Source organism: Colias croceus, chromosome 4 (assembly GCF_905220415.1).
Source record: "Colias croceus chromosome 4, ilColCroc2.1".
NCBI lineage: Eukaryota > Metazoa > Arthropoda > Insecta > Lepidoptera > Pieridae > Colias > Colias croceus.
The window spans coordinates 507,859-523,443 of NC_059540.1; the positions used below are offsets into that span (position 1 = coordinate 507,859).

At 32.0% G+C, this 15,585-nt stretch overlaps 1 protein-coding gene across 1 annotated transcript in view; it reads left to right on the forward strand.

Annotated features, from left to right (window-relative positions):
* Positions 1-1,995: 1,995 nt before the first annotated feature.
* Positions 1,996-15,585, forward strand: part of LOC123691502 — a 45,750-nt gene continuing 32,160 nt past the window's right edge. Inside the window, exon 1 of the mRNA XM_045635924.1 lies at positions 1,996-2,132. The gene's annotated coding sequence lies outside the window, so the exon portion shown is untranslated. The remainder of the gene's footprint in view (positions 2,133-15,585) is intronic.

Below are 15,585 nucleotides of genomic sequence, written 5' to 3' on the forward strand. Positions count from 1 at the left end.
GGAAAAAAAATCGTAATTTTTTTTTGAACAGATAGGTATATCAAAAGAAAAAGGCTTCGATTTTAAATGTCTAATTTAATTGATAGCCCATAAATAAGCAACGCATAAAGCACGTTGAAATAAATTCCATATTTATAATGATGTATCTAATGACAGAAATAATACCCAAATCTTTTTATGTTGCAAGGCATTGCTCAGTTTTTGTAACCGAAGTAGCCAAAGTAATTTAAGAATTTGTAATAAAAAATTGTGGTCGCAGATATTTCAAGGTCGTAATGGATCACTTGTTGGATACAAATGCATGAAATGTATACTTATTTCTCAATTAGAAGAGAAATTGATACTTGACGAAAGAGAAGCGGTTTGCATAATCCATGAAAAGTTGGTGTATTGAGTGATTAGCAGCTACTTAGTACTTACAATTATAATAAGCTTTAATTATGATCACTGATTTACACTGATTCAAAAGAGTCACTCCTGTTTATTCATATTATTTTCATGTCTGGAAAATAGGTACAATTTCGTTTTCGGAATGTTTGTGAAGTAGTGGAATATAGCCCTAAAATCTCAAGAGAAAAATAAGTATATTAGGAATTTAAATTTTAGTTTGAACATGTTTCTACTTACTTAAGTACTTACATAATATATTATTCTCTGCTATATCAAAATATAAAAAGAAACTATAAAATAATAGTTATATTTTACTAAAAACCTAAATTGGCCAAAATCTCGCAGTCGCAAGTTCTCTGGTAACAAACCCAAAAAATACAGCAGAATAGAGAACCTCCTTTTTTGAAGTAGGGTGATAAAATTCATCTCCAATCATTTTATTAAACTATTTTCTCTGGACACGTTACATCGAAATGCATTCGCAGCTCTGATAAACATCTAACTTATTAGCTGTTAACTTTGAGCTAACATTAACTGTTTTCTCTGAGCTTTAATTAGCTTAGTCAATAATAAGATAATCACTTTCATTACATCCGTTTCGTCAAATCGTCGCAAGCGGCGGAACACTAATTTCACGGCTGGTGATTCGCTGCCAAGTGCCACTTTTTGCGATACTTTTTGTACAACAAAATAAGGTGTTGACGTTGGATCTTTCACAAATTCCATGGATATTAACAAATATTGAACTTCAATCTCTCGGCACAATAAAACATAATAAATAATACGACCATTGCTCTACAGACTAGTTAGTTAAAAGAAGCTAACGGATAGTTCTTTTACATTGTTTCGTGTAAGCAAAGTGCCTACAGGAAATAGTTGCGTAAAATTTTCCCATGTTAAAATAAGACAATAATAAAAAGAAGACAGTGTGAAGAATGCAAAAGGAGTATTTACTTCGATTCGGGACGAGACCGGCGTGGCGCGGGCGCTCGCTCGTGGGGTCACCGGGTGTAGAGCAAGAGTCAGTTAACATTTAAAATTTTGGTAGATCTAATGAGCTTTCCCTTCATAATTTTTATCAATCCTAATAACACAGACACGCGCATATTTACCATAATTCTGATCTTTTAACTACTAAACTGGATAAAAAAGATATGTATTTTATTTTGACTTTTATAGCGTAGCATAACTATTGGGTTGCTGCATATGCTGGTAGGTATGCATTCACTGCTATTCGATCTTACGATGCATTATTGTGATACATAGGTATGTAGTTATTTTTAATATATAATATTTATTTATGAACTATATAATTAAGTAGAATTATATTGTTAAATGAGTTATGTATTACATATAACATAGTATAGAAGTTACTTAGTTGATTAGAATTCACTCCATCCGATGACTATATTGAGACACATTGAGACTTTCAAAAGTTCGCTCAATCCTATTACCTAATTAAAGTTCACAATCTCTCAGACTACAAAGTTAGCAAAACAACACAACAAAACACAACAATGGCTTGTGTTGGGCACGGGGCAGACTGAAGGGGCACATTGAGACCTCGGGAGTCGGGCTTCTAAAAACTTGTCAGTGATCCCGCGACTCTGCTGTGTACTGAACGTCGCGATACCACGCAGTAGGAGCAGCTCGTTTCGGAGTTTACAATTAAACTGTGTATTTTATTGTGTGTGATAATGTGATGTGTGTTTGAAAGAGGATTTTTTGTTTTTGTGTTTGAAGTAAGTTTTTTGAAATATAAATTTTCGTAGTTTCAAATTTTTATTTATCAGTTTTATTTACTATTTTCCAATTATTTAATTTTGTATTAGTTTTTTAATAATATACTTATGATTAAAAAAGTATCTTTTTTATAGGTGCATAACTAAGATTTTCTTAATTCAATATCTTCTATCACATTTTTTTTCCTTTATATTTAAGCACTCTAGGTGGATTTTAAAAAGATAGAGCCTCTCTATAAAAAATATTTTGTTAAATAAATTAAATATATTTTTATACGTAACTAGGTTCTAAGTTAATGCTTTATTTTTTAATTCAATTATAAAAAAATCTACTAAATATGTCGTAAGTTATATCGGGAAAGTCTACTATAGGATTAATCGAAATATATAGAGCGAAATGAAAAAAAATCTCTAAGTTGTAGTAGCAGGTCTATTTTTTTGTTTTAATCCATTTTCCTATTCGAATGAGTGCTATTTTGCTAAAGAGTACCTTTCTAATAAAATAAAAAGATATAATAAAATATAAATGTAGATCAATTTATTAAATTAATAACCCATAATTCTGTATATAAAATGTCAACAACTCTGGGTGATATTTCTCCGTAACAACCACGGAGCACGGTGTTGGCGCTAGAAAGTCTATAATTAAATTGTGATCACAGCAGCTCTATAAATTTTATTACAGACTCCGCACGCATTCTTAATTATTGTTTATCTTAACTACAGCCTTTAAATAATTTATAATAACATATTTTACAACCTATATCTTAGGAGTTAGGATTTATGCCTGCTTTTATATACGGTTTGCAACGAAAATCGATTTACATAATTTTTATTGTATAATTAAATTCAGATGATTACAGTATTATAAAAATAAAAACATGTTGTTAAACACTTACGGTAGTTTTGTATTACGGTATGTTTGTATGTAAATCACATATTACATCAAAATGATAGAGTATAGTGACCTAGACCTAGCTGCATTGTTTAACCGACGTTCCCAAAAACGACGGAAGTTCTTAATTCGAAGTTTTTATCATAATTCATTTTTATTATGATGCACCAAGGCCAAAATAATCTTATGTAATTTACTTTTTACAGGAAAATCAAATGCAAAATCATTTTTATAGATGTTAACATTATTTACTCATTATTTACTAGATATATTTTCACCGTCAAGATATCAGTTTAATGCAGGAGCGAGCGTCTTAAAATGTAATATTACTGACTAGCTTACTGCCCGCGGCTTCGCCCGCTTTGTCCAAAACCTACTATATATACTAAAATCTTCCTCTTGAAACACTACCTGTTAAAAACCGCATCAAAATCCGTTGCGTAATTTTAAAGATTGAAGCATACAAAGGGAAATAGGGACAGAGACAGCGATTTTGTTTTAACATACTAGGTACCTATGTAGTGATAAATGCGTCGAAAAATCTATATCGTCTTGACAAAATTGTACTTACATTTCGGGATAAAATAATTAGCTCACAATTACACATGTTCTAGTGTACCGTGGTAATTGTAACGTGACGCACGCTCTTGTAACATGTAAATGTGAGCCGGGAAAAGTTGCGAGACGCGAGTGAAGCATACCAACGTATCGGACTACATCTCCATTCTGGATGTATGAACATGATGCTTGAAAATGATGCGTAGTCGAGTTTTTAATTACGTTTGAGATGTGCTGTAAATCATCACATTTGCAGCTTAGTACTGAACAATTTTACTTATTTAAAAAAAATTATGATTATTTTTTCATGAAAAATATATTAATAATGTTATTCCATGTTGTATATATGTAGTATAGGTATGTAGTAGTATATAGTACATAGTTAGCATAATTAGCATGAGTTCTAAAACAATGTATGTATTTCCAAAAGATAAGAACGACCTTCCTACACAAATTTACGTCAATTTCCACGTCAAATTACGTCGTTTTCTTATCTAAGTAAAGACATGTAACACTCACACCCCTTCGTCAAGAAATTACTCCACGAAGTAAAAATACATGATTAGATTATTGTAAGAAATTAGATGCGTGCCAACACAAGTGTTTGTTTTCACCGCATGGCAATCAGACTGGAGCGTGCTGCCACAATAAGTGCTGGCCTTAATAACACGTTGCGAAGGGATCATTATCTAGTTATATGGAACTCTATGTGCTTATTAGGAGTCTGTAAACTGATCATACATGCATTTTCTCGCATAAAATCTATGATAGTCGTGTCTTTTTGCTAATGAGACGCTTTCAAGCTTCCTCGTCAATGTGTTTATAACGTGCTTAAGCCATTATATCTACGATTATTATACTGAATAACTAATAATTCGTGTAAAATATTATGAGACAATTTAAGATATGTTCATTTAAATATGTTTTAAATTGACATAAAGGGATAGATAGATATCCCGAGACTTTAATTACCGCCAAACTCTCGTACGAATAGGTACTTAGGTTATTTAATGTTTTATATGAGTAATTATGTTTTTATCAATGTTCTACCGTGTTGTGGAACTTTAATATTACGGAAGTAGGTATCTATTAGTGGTTTTATTTAGTTCCTAGCGGCACCTCCCACGGCGGACGCAAAAACATTCAAAATACGCACATAGAGCCTTCGTTACGAACTTCGTGCACGCGATAACACTTAGAACATGTATCGTTATTACACTTATCAAAGTATATCTCTTATGGTATAGTAATTAAATAAAATTTATTTCGTTTATCAAAATACATTGTATACCTAGATTATTTGATATATGTATGTTATCTATTTTTTTGGAGCAATTTATTCTGATTAAGAAGATATGTCTGTTTTAGGTAATGTCTAATGATATGTTACCTATATCATCAGCATATATGATACTTATACAAATGCACTTTTACGATTGTCGAAGTATATCTAAATATCTAAATATTAAAGTATCAGCTATGATAACGGGTAAGGAATTAAAATAAAACACGATAAAATAGTCTATAAAATATTTATTTTTCCATACAAAAATTATGTAAGTACATACAAACAAAAACTATTTTCAGGCACCCTATTGACTTCCTATTGAATAATCAGATAAATATTATTCAATGCATGTCATACATTATTGTTCCACAAAATTAATGAGTACAATAGATGTTTTTTTTCAATGGTAAAATACATTGATTTCATAGAACAAAGCTGTGAGAGAGCGCCGAACAAAAGACGTCAACGCGCCGCTGCGTACATCTGCTCTATAACGGTATAGAGGCAAACTCCGCAAGTCATTAGAATAATTACACGAAATTGTAACATACCATATAACTGACTATTGTTTATTATGTGGTATTACATTTAATAGTTGGAGTTTTATTACCACGAGCTGACATGTATTCATTAGTGTAATCAGTTTCAGAAAATTATAGAAATTTATTGAAATCATTTTTTGGTAATTATACACAGAAAAAAGTGTCAGGTTGGAAGTATATGTGTCGAAGGCCTTGCTTGATTTTCTGTACACATAGGTTTCTACTAGCTTTTCTACTATTATCGTTAGAACTCTGTAAGGCAACACCAAAGAGGCGGTATCTATTAATGATTTTACCATAAAAAGTAACGTCCGTTCGATACAATCTGTGTCCTGCGCATCCGTCGAGGGGCGCGTGATTTTTTATAAACAGTCGCTCATACAAATATCACTCTTTATTCATATAACTATAAGGTATAAAATGTTAAGGTTTACTATTCCAAATTAAAGTTAAGGATGTTCTAACCGTTTTTAATAATAGGGATTGAATTTTTATTCAACTAAAAGGAATACTTTAATATGGTGTGTAACGGAATATTGTAATTTTTTTGTCTTGGTATCATATTTTTATAAGTTCCATTAGTTTTATCCCTTTAGGCCTTATTAACTATAGCCCCTGTCGGACCATATTGATATCAGCAAAAATTTACACCATTTGCCTTTTGTTTTTTCATTGTTTGAAACAAGTACCTAAACAGCGCGACTCTATGATTGCTATTCTTGCCTTTACTTGCAACATAAATAATTAATTATTTTCTCCTAAGTTTTGATTCTAATGCGAAAGATAGGACTCATAAGACTCATAATATTATTTTTATATTCAGTTTTGTAGGTATCCTTCTTAATACTTTCCCAAAGTAACAGAAACCACAAATTCAATGCGGATTTGCGTTACGACTCCATAATCTTGTCTATTTTTAGTAAAGCATTTTCTCTTTTATGTCGAAATTCGAGTATTGTGCGGCATATTCTGAACAATGGAGTATTTACGGCATCGTGGATAATTCAGCGGTAGCATGCGCGGGCGCACACAATGGGGCGGCGATTGGCGGTAATCGACGATACAGATATTATCCTCAATTAAATGGGATTGTGTGGACGGTTTATAGCAATTTTATGAACTTGTTTTATTGATCCAAAATCTGGGAATAGGGTTCATAATGACTATTGGGGCCGTTATTTGAAATCACAGAATTAGTAGGATTTAGACGATTATCCATTTGCGTAGTGTACTTTGATAATTATTTAAGAGAAGTAAACTTGACTAATAATAGTACTTTCATGCATCGCAAGACTATCATAAAATAAGTCAGTCTGTGTAAATTTATAAGTCAGTCTGCCCGTGGGCCGTGACAATGCCTGCTGTAAAGTGTTCGAAACGTTAAATAAATCGGGCAATAAGTATATTTTATGTCTAAACTTTTCCTTAAAGCCAATGTAGATACTTTAGTGACTATAAAAAGAGATTAGACTCGAACTCGACTAATAAAATGAATATACTACACATCAAACTCAAACTCAAACTCTAACATTCATTTATTCAATTAAACTACTAATAATAATATACTACGTATAGCACTTTCGAATCGTCATTACATAATTATTTTTAACATTTACCATCAGCGTCAATCTCTTATCACATACCGCACCATAAAAGAGAAATATTCATATCGACTCTATTTATATATAACTTTATTAATAAACGCGATGAACATTCAAAGCCAGCTTTATAAGCTCATTAAAGCTTGTGCATAAAGCTAAGTTGTGGTTTGTTTACGTGAGATCGGGTTACGCATGCGCGCGATTTGATCTGTAATGTTCATTCCGATTATTATAATGACTAGCTTCCGCCCGCGACTCCGTCCGCGCGGATGTCGGTCTTTGCGTGGATGGTTTATTTCTCCATTTTGAGTAACTCGGACAATGACATCTTATAAATATCTATTGGACCCAAATACGGCTAGGTCTATAATAATACGCAACGTGTGTTCGCGGTACCTACTACAGAACAACGTCTATGGATAACTGAAAAATTGAGATTATTTTTTTTTCTACGTATTTTTCCAGGATAAAAAGTATCCTATTTTACGCCCAGGATAATAAGGTATAATTATACCAAGTTTCATCGAAATCGAACCGGTAGTTTTCACGTGATGTCTTCACATACAGACAGACAGACAGACAGACAGACAGACAGACAAAAACTTTTTTAAACACATATTTGGGTTTGGTATCGATCCAGTAACACCCCCTGCTAGTTATTTTTTCAATATTTTCAATGTACAGAATTGACCCTTCTACAGATTTATTATATGTATAGATAGATTGCTCGTTCATATGGTTATGATCTTTTTATAATGTATAGGTATCATTGTAATAAGAAAATTTACTACTACTTACTAAAGTATTATATAATCTGTGATTATACAAAGAGCATTGAGCATGCTATAACCATGCGTGCTATAAAATATACCTACCTGTATTATAATAACATACCATGCCTACACAAGTTGAATTAATTAATTATAACTTTCTGTTACAGTTATGCATGGATATCAATAATTTAATCTGCAATAGAACGTAGAACAGAATTTTAATAACAATAAGTTTTTAATTGAACTTTTTACGTGTGTCTATCAAATATAGATCCGTTATAACAGCATCTAGACATTTGTACCAATTCATCACGCCGCTCGACAATGTATGAGTGACGTTTACAACTTGATATAAATAAAGTGCACAATGGTACTGTTAGTTTATCTATTGCGCTTTGTGATTGTGTGGTCCAAGGGATGAATGACTCTAATAAGAGAGCGTTAGATACGTTGCAATAAATTCTTTGAAGATTGTATGTAATGGAAATGGCTATTAAAATAAAAGCTTTTGTCAACATCTTACCAGTTAAAATTTTTAATGTATTAGTAACTCAAGATCTTTAAGTTACTAAAACATTAAATTTGATTGGATAAGATTTAGCAAAAGCTTTTATTCTCCAAAAGTTGCTCTACTGTACTGATACACTTCACTAAAAAAATTAGGAAATTTGTAAACAATTACATAATTTCGGTTACTGATTACATATTTAAATACTTTATCAATTTAAGTACTCTACGAAACTAAATAAAAATCGCTTTCCGTATATAACTTGTGCTTGATTCGATTGTGTAAGTACTGTATAGCGCAAGTTTATGGGTGTCGAAGGGAAGATGACAATACAAGGGGGTTCGAGTGTGACGGACTTTGACAATGCCCTCAACGGTTTCTAATCTCAATAATATGCGTGTATAATATTATAGTTCAGGTATAACAGGGCTGCCACTGTCCCATTTTAATATTATTTGAACGTGATATTAAAATGTATATTATTAATTCTGTTTGCTTAAATAATTTCAATAAAATTTCAGCTTAGCTAATAGAATCGAAATAATAATAATAGATCGAATTTCAAGTATCAATTAACTTGATTTATGTTCTTAAGCATTGAATTACTTAATAACTTTTGCAAATTTATGACACATCTAATAATAATTCATTAAAATAATATTTTTGAATGCTTACCTACGTATTAAGTAATTATTACAAGCATTAAAATGGATCGATTTTCCAGAGTTATACATGCTTTTCAGATGTTTAATACTTATCTTATTCTATTCGTGTAGCAACCCTGTGCAAAATGCTCCTGTGAATCCTTTGTCAAGTAACATGTATGTGTGTGTTGGTGTAATTTTAATTACAGTAGGGCTCTCTACGCTTCAATTATTTTCTATAATGTTATGAATTAATAAGATTTATGTGTTGCGTAACTCTTTCACACGTCAGGGGTAGAATATAATGAAACGTTATATTTTATTTGTTAAAAGTTTATTTTTGTTAGATCATTGTTTGCGATTCCCGGTGTCATTGACTCCCAGATCGAGAGATGTACAAGTTTATTTTGTTTATAATATGCATAATACATATTTGTTAGATAAAAATAATGTTATCAAACAGTAGACTTGCATAATTTTACCATTTCATTTAATTCGTGAAACACAATGTAGAAATTTATAATAATTACCATTCTAATGTGAATTTTTAAATATAATTTGCCGTTACGATATTATAAAAGTAGGTACTAATATGCTTTTCTTGAATGACCTATCGATCCCAATACATAAAAAATCTGGCATAACCTATTTACATAATTATGTATCAAAAATACTATAGCGGTAGATATCTATAACAATGGACCTCAAATAACGCACATCTAACGATCATCAATAGCATCATATTTTATTCACATATCTAAAGGAGTGCGCCTAAAATCAAGAGAAAGTATTAGTTCGTGAAACCAGTTTATAAAAATGTTAAATATAATGCAGGTCGGCCCACAATGCTGGCCATTAATCTAACTGACAACAACAAACCCCGCTCGGATTAAATTACACAAAACTTGTATTAGGAAGTCTCATTTGATATGTTATTTTTAACCGTATCCATTATTATTATTCAGGGAGCTTGAGTAGATACTGTGATAATGATTATTGCTGCTTCACGCATAAACTAATATGTAAATATATTTCGCATTCAACAACAAAACGTAATCTTAGTTGGCTAAAGATAGAGAAATCTCTATTCTATGACATTAGCCATCGTTCGCAATTCGCATATAATAATTATTATTGAAAGATAAATAAATAATATCTAAATGTTATTTTCATTATTTATTTTCGAATTTGAAATAAATTTTAAGCTTTTATCGTAAAAATGCATATTTGCATTGCCAAATCTTAATGGTATTTTAAAGTCTGAGACGGTCACTTATAATAGTCTGACATATAAATAATTTAAAAGCTTATTTTAAATCGAAATACTTTACCTAATTCTATTTATGTTGTAGGATCTTAAGTCTTACATAAGTACACTGAAAGAAAGATAAAGTTTATTGCATGCCTTCAATTTAAAAGCATGTACCTACAAAAAAAATTAAACTTTCTTAGGAAGCAGTAAAGCGATTGGATTACGGCTAATTCTTAATGTATTCGATAATTAATAGTGTTTGTTGCAGTAGTCCGCATTTAAAACCTTTAATTTGACTACTTAAGGAAATAAACCATTGCTTTAATGTGATAAAAATTCAAAGCACTCACGATCGAAATCTACCACTTTTTAACGAATGCAATGCAGTCGAAGTTACTTTTAAATAAGTCAACATTTCCAAACGCGTATACAGATTTCCTCATTAGAGTGAAATGCGACGAATCAAAAATATAATGCACGTTTCCTTGGGCGAGAGGGTCGTTACCTAGAGTATGGTATAACATGTAAGTAAGTGAGGGCTTCATTCACGTCCATCAGCCCGTGCATCTAAACTGCTTTGAACTTTAAAGGTCTGCGTGTAATGGACTGTTACTTTCAATGCACAACGTGGAGGAGATTGTTGAAACTTAGGGCGGCGGGTGAAATAAAATTAATGTATATTTCTAAATTTTACAATATGTTTGCGTATATATTTTATATTCTTACACATAACTACTTATAGATAGCTACTGTAGTCTGTAGCAATAGTAATACCACAGACTAATAATAATATACTACGTATACAAGTAATACGCATAAAGTACGCTGTCTCATCCCACGTGGTCTTACCATAATCATATGGTAAATACGAGCTTATCGTAAAAGCAAGCTTATTGTATAATTAGATACAACCGTTAAATAAACTTTATTTTTTATGTGATGTGTCATGTGTCAGACAATAAAGTTATAAATAATAATAAATAAAAATAAAAAGCCTTTTATTCAGATCCACATTACAATTATTATAATATGATTCTAATACAAATAAAACTTAAAATCTAATGTAAACCTTAATCTAGTCTCTTATTTGAATTTTGCTTATTTTTTGTAGATCTGTTTGCCAGTCGACAAAGGCCTCCTCCAACCGTTTCCACTCATGTCTTTCTTGGGCCACTCTGTTCCATGTGACGCCAGCCACTTTTCTTATCTCTTCATCCCACCTTTTGTGCGGTCTACCTCTTTTCCTCTTATCTTCTCTAGGATACCATTGTGTTACACTTTTGCTCCATTTATCTTTTCCTCTTACCGTGTGTCCTGCCCATCGCCACTTCATCCTTCTAATTTTGCATGTAATGTCTATGACCTTTGTTTTGCTTCTTATGGCTCGATTTCTCAGTCGGTCTGATTTTTTCACATTTAGCATGCTCCTCTCCATTGCGTATTGGCATGATGAGAGTTTGCTAGTCGCGTTTTGTGATAAGGACCAGGTTTGGCTGCCGTACATGAGAACTGGTAGTATACAAGTATTAAATATTTTACTTTTAATATTCACGTGAAGATTTTTATCTTTCATAATCTCTTTCAAACTCCAGTACCTCTTCCAGGCATTAGTTATTCTTCTTTCGACTTCTTTGCACATCTGATTATCGTCTGTTATTAGCTGTCCTAGGTAAATATATTCATCTGTGTAATCAATTTGGTTGGTTCCCAAGTTTATGGTAATTCTCTCTCCATTTGTCATTACTCTTGTTTTTTCTGGGTTCAGTTTTAATCCTACTTTCATGCTTTCCGTTGCCAATTCCTTTATCATTTTTGTTATATCTTCCGAAGATTTTGCAAATAGCACAATATCATCTGCGAATCTCAAATGTGTCAATAAGACTCCGTTCACATTGATACCAAGACAATAAAGTTGCAAGTGTTTAAAGAAGATATGAAAGAAGGATTGCTTCTCTGACATCTAAGTCTAAACTGGGGTCGGGGAATCCTGTCAGAAAATAGAATCGAAATGAAATGATAACGACAAGTCGTTTCTTCGGGAATAGCATTTAAATTTAGTTAGCTTACATATGTACTTGCAATCAAACATTTCACCAATTAATAGATTTACTTTCTTATTGGTATAATAATGCATAAAATATACCTAGTCAATGAGTTAGCTTAGGTATAGAGCAAGCTTTAAAATTGATAAGATTAAAGAAGTCGAGTGATACATTATCGAGTTGATGACTTCCTAACAAATTTCATTAAATAGCAACCGTCCTAATTAACAACACATGTCCATAGAGCAACAGATGACAACATGACACTATGATAGCGTAACTCTTCATTACCCAAAAACTCAACCCTTATAAGTAAGGCATTTGGTTCCACATGCTTACTTATGCGATGCTGACCAAAAAAAGTATCTTCTTTAGTGAACAGTGTTTATTAAACGATAGCTGCACGACATGTCTCATTACGCAGAAAGTCCGGGTGATGCAGAGTGTAGGTAAATACTATATGTTACGTGCGCTTTTTTGTTCGCGTTTCTATTTCACCTGAAAACGAACAACGACATCGTTGAACTGCTATTATTGTGGCTATTATATTATATTGTGATGTCTCTCGGAAAATGATTATGGCATAGTTGTCACTCTCTAGTTATGTTATGCATTACAATAAATGCATTCGTAATCATTAAATTGTCATTCTTTTTTTCAGTCTGCTATTTTATAATGATCTTGCATACAAACTCATTAGTTTTATTTTGTAATCTAAGCTCATTAGATTCATAACATACTTAAGTCAATCTTGTTGATATTATCTTGAAAATTGTCATTGTTAAATAGCAATGATTCGGTTGCTCTACCAATATCGAAGTTTTGATAAATCAAATAGGTAGAGAGCCATTCCGAGATGCTAAGTAGCCAATTCAAGCCACCAACCATAAATTGTGAAGATAATCGTCTATCTTTTGCTATTTTGCTGAAGGGCACAAAACAAACTTCTACATTAAATACATTAGAGAAGTAAGGACATCAATTTACTCCCCTGAGTCAACAGACCCGACCCGTCGTGTCCGTTACGATAACAGGAAATTTAGTAATAATTTTTCTGAGCCGGAACAAAGAAAACAGCTACAAATTGTTCGCTAACTACTGCCAAGCCTGTATCTAATGGAAAAACAATTGACTCAATTATTGTACCATCGCTTGGTGAAAATGATGAAACTAGATAAAAAGCGATGTTTATGTCTGTATATAAATTATAATATCGAATAGCGATTACCAAAATGCATGTAGTATATGTGTGAAATTGCTTAGCTCTAATTCTAAATAGTGAGATTCCAAAAATACTAAAGTCTCAACTCTACAATTGAATAAAAATCATTCTTTTAAGTCGATTAAGCAGTTTTGTTGATAGATTTACTATCTACCTACGTTTACAGTTACGACTCAAACTCCAAATATAATTTTATGATTAGTTATATATACCTACCATATATTTATTCGTTTCGTAATATCGTAAATGTAAGTTTGTAACTAAATGTAGTAAGAATAACGTGGGAGTCTCCGCCGCGTCACGCTCGGGCTGCGCCCTCCGCCCTTCGCCCTGCACCTGTGTTCACGCGCGGCTGCTCCTGCACTTGACTTTCTGCGGAATTTATTGGTTTATCCATAGCTATGTACACTGTACAGTGCGCAAATTACATCGCTTCCTGTTCGTCAACTTTCTTTATAACGGTTATATAAATATTAGCAAGCAATACAATGAAAGATTATAGATAGGCACACAAGTAAAATATATACTCATAAATATAATCTAGAATATAAAAATAACATGTAAAGAAAACGAGTGTACCTATACAGAAATAATGTATGTAAATAACGCAACTGGCTGTTTTGCGTGACTCTTTCATATTATAAAACATCTATCAAGAATTTAAACTTATTACAAAAATTCCTAACCTAAAGGTTACATGATAATCGCTTTTAATAATAACATTAAAATTCTACGATAAGGTAATACAAGTTTTCTATGAAGCTTTTAGTATGCAGGCGTCTCGTATTACATCGTTTATTATATTCCATAATCACATAATCATTGTAACATGACTTCATTAGACACATGGTGATCTCCGCGTAGAAATTGTAGAAAATTGTATGATAATATAAAGTTAACAGCCCGGCCTGTAATTATGCAAAATCAACCAATGGTTTCACGTTTAAATAATTTATAAGAAATTTCTTTGTAACGATATGAGATTTTAATTAAAAGATAAGTCTATTATGATGAAAACGAGTGTTTAAATTGTTTTTAAGTCACCATAATTGATTGCATTAATAAACAGGTAGCCCATTCGCTATTTATTACTGTCGTATAACTTTATTAATTATTTTATTATTATTGAGAAACTAGTAATATAAGACACAAGTCAGTCACCTATATTCGCATTTAGGTAACTAATCTTCATCTGAGGCATGAGACGTTCACATAGAGTCCAAATACAGCGAAATCTGTCAAGAAGCATTCAAAATCTATACTTAATACTAGTGGTCCGCCCCGGCTTCGCCCGTGGTACCTACATGTTTAAACTATCCTATCTCTTAAGTTGGATCGAACTGCACATGGTGTGCGAATTTTATTATAATCGGTTGAGTGGTTTAGGAGTCCATTGAGGACAAACATTGTGACACGAGATTTATATATATATTAAAAGATTATAAAGCTGAAGAGTTTGTTTGTTTTGTTTAATCTCGGGAACAACTGGTCCGATTTGAAAAATTCTTTCGGTGTTAGATAGCTCATTTATCGACGAAGGCTATAGGCTATATACCATCACGCTACGACTAACAGGAGTCACGGGGGTGAAACCGCGCGGAGCGGCTAGTATATGATAAAGACTAAAGTATGTAATTACAATCGAAGCGAATGTGTATTACGCACAGTTCCATTTGGGGAACATGACTTGTTACATTATTAATCAGTAACTATATGATTATGCGTCTGCAATTAACTTTCATTATCCTATAATTAATTGTCGCTTTAATTTATGCGTGTTCCTTGTAATTATGAGATTGTTAGACGCAGTGACATCGCGTCTCGTAGGAACCGCAAACTAAGCGCAATTTGCACTCGATTTCTATAATATAATCGATGATTTCCTACCAGAACATTTCCGCGTATCACTTCACACTTGATATATTATTTCCTTTACTCATTATAATGTGTTATGATAACGACATGCGGCGCAGAACGCGTGAAAGGATGAACGAAGTCAGAAAAAAATATCATAAAAAACGTCAATAAAACTGTTATTTTCTTTATTTGAATAATTCATATTATAATAGCTCAAATAAAATTATCAATATTTATTATTACGCTATAAATCAGATTTTTAAATATTCAT